This window comes from Musca vetustissima, unplaced genomic scaffold (genome assembly GCF_032173495.1).
Source record: "Musca vetustissima isolate MV318-11 ecotype Yass unplaced genomic scaffold, APGP_CSIRO_Mvet_v1 utg25441, whole genome shotgun sequence".
NCBI classification, from domain to species: Eukaryota; Metazoa; Arthropoda; class Insecta; order Diptera; family Muscidae; genus Musca; species Musca vetustissima.
In genome coordinates this window covers 4,367-13,714 of record NW_026874607.1, presented here as the reverse complement: position 1 = coordinate 13,714, position 9,348 = coordinate 4,367, and the positions used below count along the sequence as shown (strand labels likewise).

Below are 9,348 nucleotides of genomic sequence, written 5' to 3'. Positions count from 1 at the left end.
CCATATACGACTAGAAATTACCAAATTGCAGCGAATTCGGTTGAAAAACGCGCTCAAGAACCCAAAATATCCCTTATATGGGGGCCACCCGAAAAAAATTGACCTATATTCATAATTTTTTGTGGAGAGATTTGGTACCTATTAAGAACTCAAAATACTAAATTACAGCCAATTCGGTGGAAAAATACGACCAAACCCCTCATAATACTGAAAATTATGAGGTATTGTTATATGGGGGATACCAGAAAAAGTGGACATTTATACTGTAGCAAATTGCAATTTTTTTTGTAATATGAGCTATGCCTAAACGTAGATATATCCCAATGTAGCAATTTATTATAGGAATTTTTACTTTTGTATCAAATCGAAAGCATTTATTATCTATATTATTAAGATTAGAATATATTGTTTTAAGATTATTTCTTTTATTATTTGTATATTTAAATATATATAATTATGAAAATTTTTTTAGAATGATATTTTTAACTTTTAGAGTTTGTGAAGGGGCTTTAGGTCTTTCAATTTTAGTTTCAATAATTCGTACACATGGAAATGATTATTTTCAAAGATTTAATATTTTACAATGTTAAAAATTATTTTTATAGTTTTATTTTTATTTCCATTATGTTTTATTAAAAATTCTTATTGAATGGTTCAAAGTTTTTTATTTTTAATTTCTTTTGTTTTTATCTTAATAAATATATATTCTAATTATTTTATATCAATTTCTTATATATTTGGTTCAGATATAATTTCTTATGGATTAATTTTATTAAGATTATGAATTGTTTCTTTAATATTAATGGCTAGTGAGTCTGTTTTTAAGTATAATAATTATACTAATTTATTTTTATTTAATATTATTTTATTATTATTAATATTAGTTTTAACATTTAGTAGTATAAGTTTATTTATATTTTATTTATTTTTTGAAAGTAGTTTAATTCCTACATTATTTTTAATTTTAGGTTGAGGTTATCAACCTGAACGTTTACAAGCTGGAGTTTATTTATTATTTTATACTTTATTAGTTTCTTTACCAATATTAATTGGAATTTTTTATTTATATAAGGTTACTAATACAATGAATTTTTATTTATTAAATAATTATATATTTAATTATGAAATTTTATATTTTTCTTTAGTAATAGCATTTTTAGTAAAAATACCTATATTTTTAGTTCATTTATGATTACCTAAGGCTCATGTAGAAGCTCCTGTTTCTGGTTCTATAATTTTAGCTGGAATTATGTTAAAGTTAGGAGGATATGGATTATTGCGAGTATTTCCTTTTTTACAATTATTAGGTTTAAAATTTAATTTTATTTGAATTAGAATTAGATTAGTAGGAGGAGTATTAGTAAGTTTGACATGTTTATGTCAAACTGATCTTAAGGCATTAATTGCTTATTCTTCAGTTGCTCATATAGGAATTGTATTAGCAGGATTAATAACTATAACGTATATAGGAATATGTGGTTCTTATACTTTAATAATTGCTCATGGATTATGTTCTTCTGGATTGTTTTGTTTAGCTAATATTTCTTATGAACGGTTAGGTAGACGAAGTTTATTGATTAATAAGGGGTTATTAAATTTTATACCTTCTATGGCTTTATGATGATTTTTATTAAGATCAGCAAATATAGCAGCTCCTCCAACTTTAAATTTATTAGGAGAAATTTCTTTAATTAATAGAATTGTTAGTTGATCTTGAGTTACTATGTTAATATTATCGCTTATTGTCTTTTTTTAGAGCTGCTTATACATTATATTTATATGCTTATAGACAACACGGTAAGTTATTTTCTGGAGTTTATTCTTTTAGTGGAGGAAAAATTCGTGAATATTTACTATTATTTTTACATTGATTCCCGTTAAATTTATTAATTTTAAAGGGAGATATATGTATATTATGATTATATTTAAATAGTTTAAAAAAAATATTGATTTGTGGTGTCAATGATAAGATTATTATCTTTTTAAATCGTGAAATATTTATCAATTTGTTCAATTAGATTCGTTAGTTTATTTTTTTGTAGTCTTTTATCATTTACTATAGGATTAATTTTTATTATAAATGATTATACAATTTTTATTGAATGAGAAGTTGTTTCAATAAATTCTTTAATAATTGTAATGACAATTTTATTAGATTGAATAAGTTTAATTTTTATATCTTTTGTATTAATAATTTCTTCTTTAGTAATTTATTATAGAAAGGAATATATAGAAAGTGATTAAAATTAATCGATTTATTATATTAGTATTAATATTTGTTACTTCAATAATATTACTAATTATTAGTCCAAATTTAATTAGAATTTTATTAGGATGAGATGGATTAGGATTAGTTTCATATTGTTTAGTAATTTATTTTCAAAATATCAAGTCTTATAATGCTGGAATGTTAACTGCCTTATCAAATCGAATTGGTGATGTGGCTTTATTATTAGCAATTGCTTGAATATTAAATTATGGAAGTTGAAATTATATTTTTTATTTAGATGTTATATGATCTGATAATGAAATAATAATTGTTGGTATATTAGTAATATTAGCTGCTATAACAAAGAGTGCTCAGATTCCATTTTCTTCTTGGTTACCTGCTGCTATAGCTGCTCCCACACCAGTTTCTGCTTTAGTTCATTCTTCAACTTTAGTTACAGCTGGGGTTTATTTATTAATTCGATTTAATATTGTTTTAAGTACAAGTTGAATGGGTAATTTATTATTATTATTATCAGGTTTAACAATGTTTATAGCTGGATTAGGAGCTAATTATGAATTTGATTTAAAGAAGATTATTGCTTTATCAACTTTGAGTCAGTTAGGGTTAATAATAAGTATTTTATCAATAGGATATTATAAATTAGCCTTTTTTCATTTATTAACGCATGCTTTATTTAAGGCTTTATTATTTATGTGTGCTGGAGCTATTATTCATAATATGAATAATAATCAAGATATTCGTTTAATAGGAAGATTAAGTTTAATAATACCTTTAACTTCTTCTTGTTTTAATGTTGCAAATTTAGCTTTATGTGGAATACCATTTTTAGCTGGATTTTATTCAAAGGATTTGATTTTAGAAATAGTATCTTTTTCTTACATTAATTTATTTTCTTTCTTTTTATATTTTTTTTCTACAGGTTTAACTGTATGTTATTCTTTTCGATTAGTTTATTATACAATAACTGGGGATTCTAATTTTTCTTCTTTAAATATATTAAATGAAGGTTGAGTAATATTAAAGAGTATAATAGGTTTATTAATTTTAAGAATTGTAGGAGGTAGTATATTAAGTTGATTAATTTTTCCTACTCCAGAAGTTATTATTTTACCTTTAAATTTAAAGTTATTAACATTATTTGTATGTATTGTAGGAGGATTAATGGGTTATATAATTTCTAATGTTTCATTATTTTTTATGAATAAGGCTTTAATGAATTATAATAGTTCATATTTTTTAGGTTCAATATGATTTATGCCTTATATCTCTACTTATGGTATTATTAATTATCCATTAGTATTAGGAAAGATAAGTATTAAGTCTTTTGATCAAGGTTGATCAGAATATTTTGGTGGGCAACAACTTTATTATAATTTAATTAAGAATTCTCAATTAAATCAAATATTACAAAATAATAATTTAAAGATTTATTTATTAAGTTTTGTATTTTGAGTTGTAATTTTATTTATGTATATAATTTGTTTTTATTCAAATAGCTTATATTTAGAGTATGACACTGAAGATGTTAGGGAGATTAATTAATCTTTGAATATACTGAATTAATTTTAGTAATTTATAAAATAAAATTATTTAATTTTACAATGAAAATGTAATGTTTTTATTAAACTATATAAATAGAAGTATAAATGGAATTTAACCATTAAAAGAAAAAAGTTAGCAGCTTTTACTTGAACATCATACTTCCTTAATTGGAGTTTAAAACTCAATTCTATCATTAACAGTGATAAGCCTCTTTTTGGCTTCAATTAAAGAATAAGGGTAATTTTACCTAAGATTAGGTCGAAACTAATTGCAATATATCGCTTCATATTCAAGGTAGATTGAAAAATCAATACTTTTTGAATGCAAATCAAATGTTATAATTAACTACAACCCTATTAATTTGATCAATTTAATATACCTTGATTTCATTCATGATAAAGTCCTAATAATAGAATTAAAATAAAAATAATTGATGTAATTGTTCAACATATAATATTAGAAAAATTTATGATTAAAATAATTGGAAGAATTAAAGCAATTTCTACATCAAAAATTAAAAAAATAATAGTGATTAAAAAAAATCGAAGAGAAAAAGGTAATCGGGAAGAAGATTTTGGATCAAATCCACATTCGAATGGTGATGCTTTTTCTCGATCTACAATTGTTTTTTTAGATAGAATTGAAGCTAATAGTATTACTACTAAAGAAATTAATAAAAGGATTGAGCTGATTGTTAAAATTGAAAAAATTATCTATACTATTAATAATAGACCATATGATTGGAAGTCAAATATACTTTTTATACTATATAGATAGTAATTTATCCTCCTCATCAGTAAATTGATACATAAAGGAATAATCAAACAATATCAACAAAGTGTCAATATCAAGCAGCAGCTTCAAATCCAAAGTGGTGATTCTTTGAAAAATGATTATTTAAGTGTCGTCCTAAACAAACAATTAAAAAAGTTGTTGCTATAAAAAAAGTAGAACCGTAAACTGAGTCAGCAATTGTGAATGGAGCTTCAATATATTCGTATGCTTGAAGAATAGTAAAATAAATTCCTAATAGTACTGTAAAAAATAAACCTTGAGTAGTTTGAGAATGATTACCTTCCATTAAACTATGATGAGCTCAAGTTACAGTAATTCCTGAAGTTAGTAAAATTACAGTATTTAATAAAGGAATTTGGAATGGGTTAAAAGGAGTAATTCCTAAAGGTGGTCATATAGCTCCTAATTCAATTGAAGGAGATAAACTTCTATGGAAGAATGCTCAAAAAAATGAAACAAAAAATAAAACTTCTGAAAGAATAAATAAAATTATTCCTCATCGTAAACCTGTAGTTACAGAAAGAGTATGAAGACCTTGATATGTTCCTTCTCGAGAAACATCTCGTCATCATTGGTAAACAGTTAAAATTGTAATTAGATTTCCTAATAAAAATAATGAATTATCTATACCAGCTACTGTTGTTATAGCACCAATTGATGCAGTTAATGGTCATGGGCTATAATCTACTAAATGAAATGGGTGATTTGAGTGAGTTGACATTAGTTTACTTCTCTAGAATATAATGTTCTAAGAACAGCAAATACATAAGATTGAATTATAGCAACAGCTGATTCTAGAACTAATAAAGCAATTTGAGTAATAATTAGGAAACTAATTAGTACTATAGATAGGGAAGGTCCAGTATTTCCTAAAAGTGTTAATAATAAATGCCCTGCAATTATATTAGCTGTTAATCGAACAGCTAAAGTTCCTGGTCGAATAATATTACTAATAGTTTCAATGCATACTATAAATGGTATTAAAATAGCTGGAGTACCTTGAGGTACTAAATGGGCAAATATATGTTGAGTATTATTAATTCATCCATATAGTATGAAACATAATCATAGAGGAAGAGCTAATGTTAATGTTAATGTTAAGTGACTTGTACTAGTAAAAATATAAGGAAATAAACCTATAAAATTATTAAATAAAATTATAGAGTAAACCTATAAAATTATTAAATAAAATTATAGAGAATAAAGATCCATTAGCTCCTATAGGGCCAAGTAGTGTCTTGAATTCCTTATGAAGAGTTAATAAAATATTATTTCAAAAAATATGATATCGAGATGGTATTAATCAGTATATAGATGGAATTATTAAAATTCCTAAAAAAGTACTTAATCAATTAAGAGATAAATTAAAAATACTTGATGAAGGGTCGAATACAGAGAATAAATTTGTTATCATTTTCAGTTTAATGACTTTGTTGAATGAATTTTATTACTTAAATTTGATTTAGGTATTGAAGGAATATATGAATAGTAATTTATTACATTAAAAATTACAAAAGTAATTGAAAAAATAATAAATAAACTTAATCAGCCAATAGGTGCTATTTGAGGGATTAAAAAATATTAATAAATTAATAATTTTAGTTTGACAAACTAATGTTATACATTTTAACTAATTTTTTTTTCATTAGAAGTAAGTGCTAATTTACTATAAAATGGTTTAAGAGACCAGTACTTGCTTTCAGTCATCTAATGAAGAATTATTCTTAGAAATTCATTTAATAAAATAATTTACAGGAATACTTTCAATAACAATTGGTATAAAACTATGATTTGCTCCACAAATTTCTGAACATTGACCATAAAATAATCCAGGTCGATTAATTAAAAAATTAACTCCTAAAGCTGGAACAGTTCATGAATGAATTACATCAGCTGCAGTTACTAAAATTCGAATTTGAGAATTTATAGGAAGAACTACTCGGTTATCTACATCTAATAAACGGAATCCGTCTACTGGTAATTCGTTTGTAGGAATTATGTAAGAATCAAATTCTACATTATTGAAGTCTGAATATTCATAACTTCAATATCATTGGTGTCCAATAGCCTTTAAAGTTACTGAAGGTTCATTAATTTCATCTAATAAGTATAAAAGTCGTAAAGAAGGGAAAGCAATAAATAATAAAATAATAGCAGGTAAAATAGTTCAAATAATTTCAATAGTTTGTCCGTGTAATAAGTATCGATTTACATATTTGTTAAAAAATAAAGTAAATATTAAATAACCAACTAAAACAGTAATTATCACTAAAATTATTAATGCGTGATCATGAAAAAAAATTAATTGTTCTATTAATGGGGAAGAACTATCTTGTAAACCTAAATTTGCTCATGTTGACATTAGTTTTCTAATAAAAGTAAAATACTTTATATATGGAGCTTAAATCCATTGCACTAATCTGCCATATTAGAAATTAACTAATAAAGGCAATTCATTATATCTGTGTTCAGCAGGTGGAGTATTTTGTAATCATTCAATTGATGAATTTAATTGAATTGGGAAGATTACTTGTCGTTGTGATACTAAACTTTCTCAGATAATATAGAATAAATATAAAATTCCTAATAATGAAATTGTTGATCCAATAGTTGAAATTACATTTCATGCTGTATAGGCATCTGGATAATCTGAATATCGTCGAGGTATTCCGGCTAATCCTAAGAAATGTTGAGGGAAGAATGTTAGATTTACACCAATAAATATAATAACAAATTGACTTTTTAAAAGCTTGTTATTTAAAGTTAATCCAGTAAATAATGGGTATCAGTGAACAAATCCAGCTATAATAGCAAATACAGCTCCTATAGAAAGAACATAGTGGAAATGAGCAACTACATAATATGTGTCATGTAAAATAATATCAACAGAAGAATTAGCTAAAACAACTCCTGTTAATCCTCCTACTGTAAATAAGAATACAAATCCTAAAGCTCATAGAATAGCTGGAGAATAGGTTAATTGAGTTCCGTATAATGTAGCAAGTCAACTAAAAATCTTAATCCCTGTAGGTACAGCAATAATTATTGTAGCTGAAGTGAAATAAGCTCGAGTATCAACGTCTATTCCAACTGTAAATATATGATGAGCTCAAACAATAAATCCTAAAAGACCAATTGCTAATATAGCATAAATCATTCCTAAAGAACCGAATGTTTCCTTCTTTCCTGATTCTTGACTAATAATATGAGAAATTATTCCAAATCCAGGTAAAATTAAAATATATACTTCTGGATGTCCAAAGAATCAAAATAAATGTTGGTAAAGAATTGGGTCTCCTCCTCCGGCTGGGTCAAAGAATGAAGTATTTAAATTTCGATCTGTTAGTAATATAGTAATAGCTCCAGCTAATACAGGTAAAGATAGAAGAAGTAATAAAGCAGTAATTACAACTGATCAAACAAATAAAGGTATTCGATCGAATGTAATACCAGTAGCTCGTATATTAATTACAGTAGTAATAAAATTTACTGCTCCTAAAATTGAAGAAATTCCAGCTAAATGAAGAGAGAAAATAGCTAAATCAACAGAAGCTCCTCCATGAGCAATAATTGAAGATAAAGGTGGGTAAACAGTTCATCCTGTACCAGCTCCCTTTTCTACTATACTTCTTACTAATAATAGAGTTAAAGCAGGAGGTAAAAGTCAGAAACTTATATTATTCATTCGAGGAAATGCTATATCAGGAGCTCCTAATATTTTGATCATCACCAATTAGAGCACCAGGATGTCCTAATTCAGCTCGAATTAAAATTCTTAATGAAGTTCCTACTATACCAGATCATGCTCCAAAGATAAAATATAAAGTACCAATATCTTTGTGATTAGTAGAAAATAACCATTGTTGCGATTAAATGGCTGAAGTTTAGGCAATAGATTGTAAATTTATTTATGAGAATTATTCTCTTTAATCAATTAGCTTTATAGTCAATAATGACATTAGACTGCAATTCTAAAGGAGTAATAAATTTACTAAGGCTTAAAAGATTATTCTTATATTGATAGCTTTGAAGGCTATTAGTTTATTTAACTTAAAGCCTTAAAAAAAGAAATATAAGGAAGAAGTTAAAAACAGCCCGAAAGTTGAAATATAAGAAAAAATTAATAAAAGCTTTATATTTGATGATTTATAATATGAAAATGTTATTCAATTATTTTCATAATAATTTAATATGAAAGCACTATAACATAATCGTATATAAAAATATAAAGTAATTAAAGTCATTATTACTAAAAAAGTCAATAAAAATAATTGGTTATTTATAGTTTTTTATATGTAAAAATTAACATATTAAATCATTTATTAGGAATTTTAATTTTTGTATTAGGGGTACAATAATAATTATTCATTATTTATATATTAATTTATATTATTTATATATTCATTATTTATATATTAAAATAATTTTGAAAAATATTTTTTATAAAAAAATATTTTTCAAAATTTTATCAACCCACATTAATAACCCTATTCGTGAGTATACACAGGTTTGAAGTGGAAACAGTGAGAATGCGATCGAACATTAACAACAACAATACTGGTTAATGCTGTTAATGCAGTTGTGTGCTTCAGTGAGTGCCTGGATATTTGTTGTTTTTATTCCCTCCACCATAGTATGGAGGGTATATTAATTTTGTCATTCCGTTTGTACGTTCCACGTTTAGGCATAGCTCCCATATAAGGGTAATCGCCAAATTTCGGAATTTTGGGGTTCTTGTGCGCGTTTTCAGCCGAATTCCCTGAAATTTGCTACATTGT

General features: G+C 25.0%; 4 pseudogenes; 2 read left to right on the top strand and 2 right to left on the bottom strand.

Moving 5' to 3' along the window:
* Positions 1 to 377: 377 nt before the first annotated feature.
* Positions 378 to 1,930, top strand: LOC133334807 (NADH-ubiquinone oxidoreductase chain 4-like; annotated as a pseudogene).
* Positions 1,931 to 2,285: 355 nt separating this feature from the next.
* LOC133334796 (NADH-ubiquinone oxidoreductase chain 5-like) lies at positions 2,286 to 4,207 on the top strand (annotated as a pseudogene).
* A 342-nt stretch (positions 4,208 to 4,549) lies between these two features.
* On the bottom strand, positions 4,550 to 5,745 carry LOC133334818 (cytochrome c oxidase subunit 3-like; annotated as a pseudogene).
* Positions 5,746 to 6,283: 538 nt separating this feature from the next.
* LOC133334787 (cytochrome c oxidase subunit 1-like) lies at positions 6,284 to 8,805 on the bottom strand (annotated as a pseudogene).
* Positions 8,806 to 9,348: the final 543 nt, after the last annotated feature.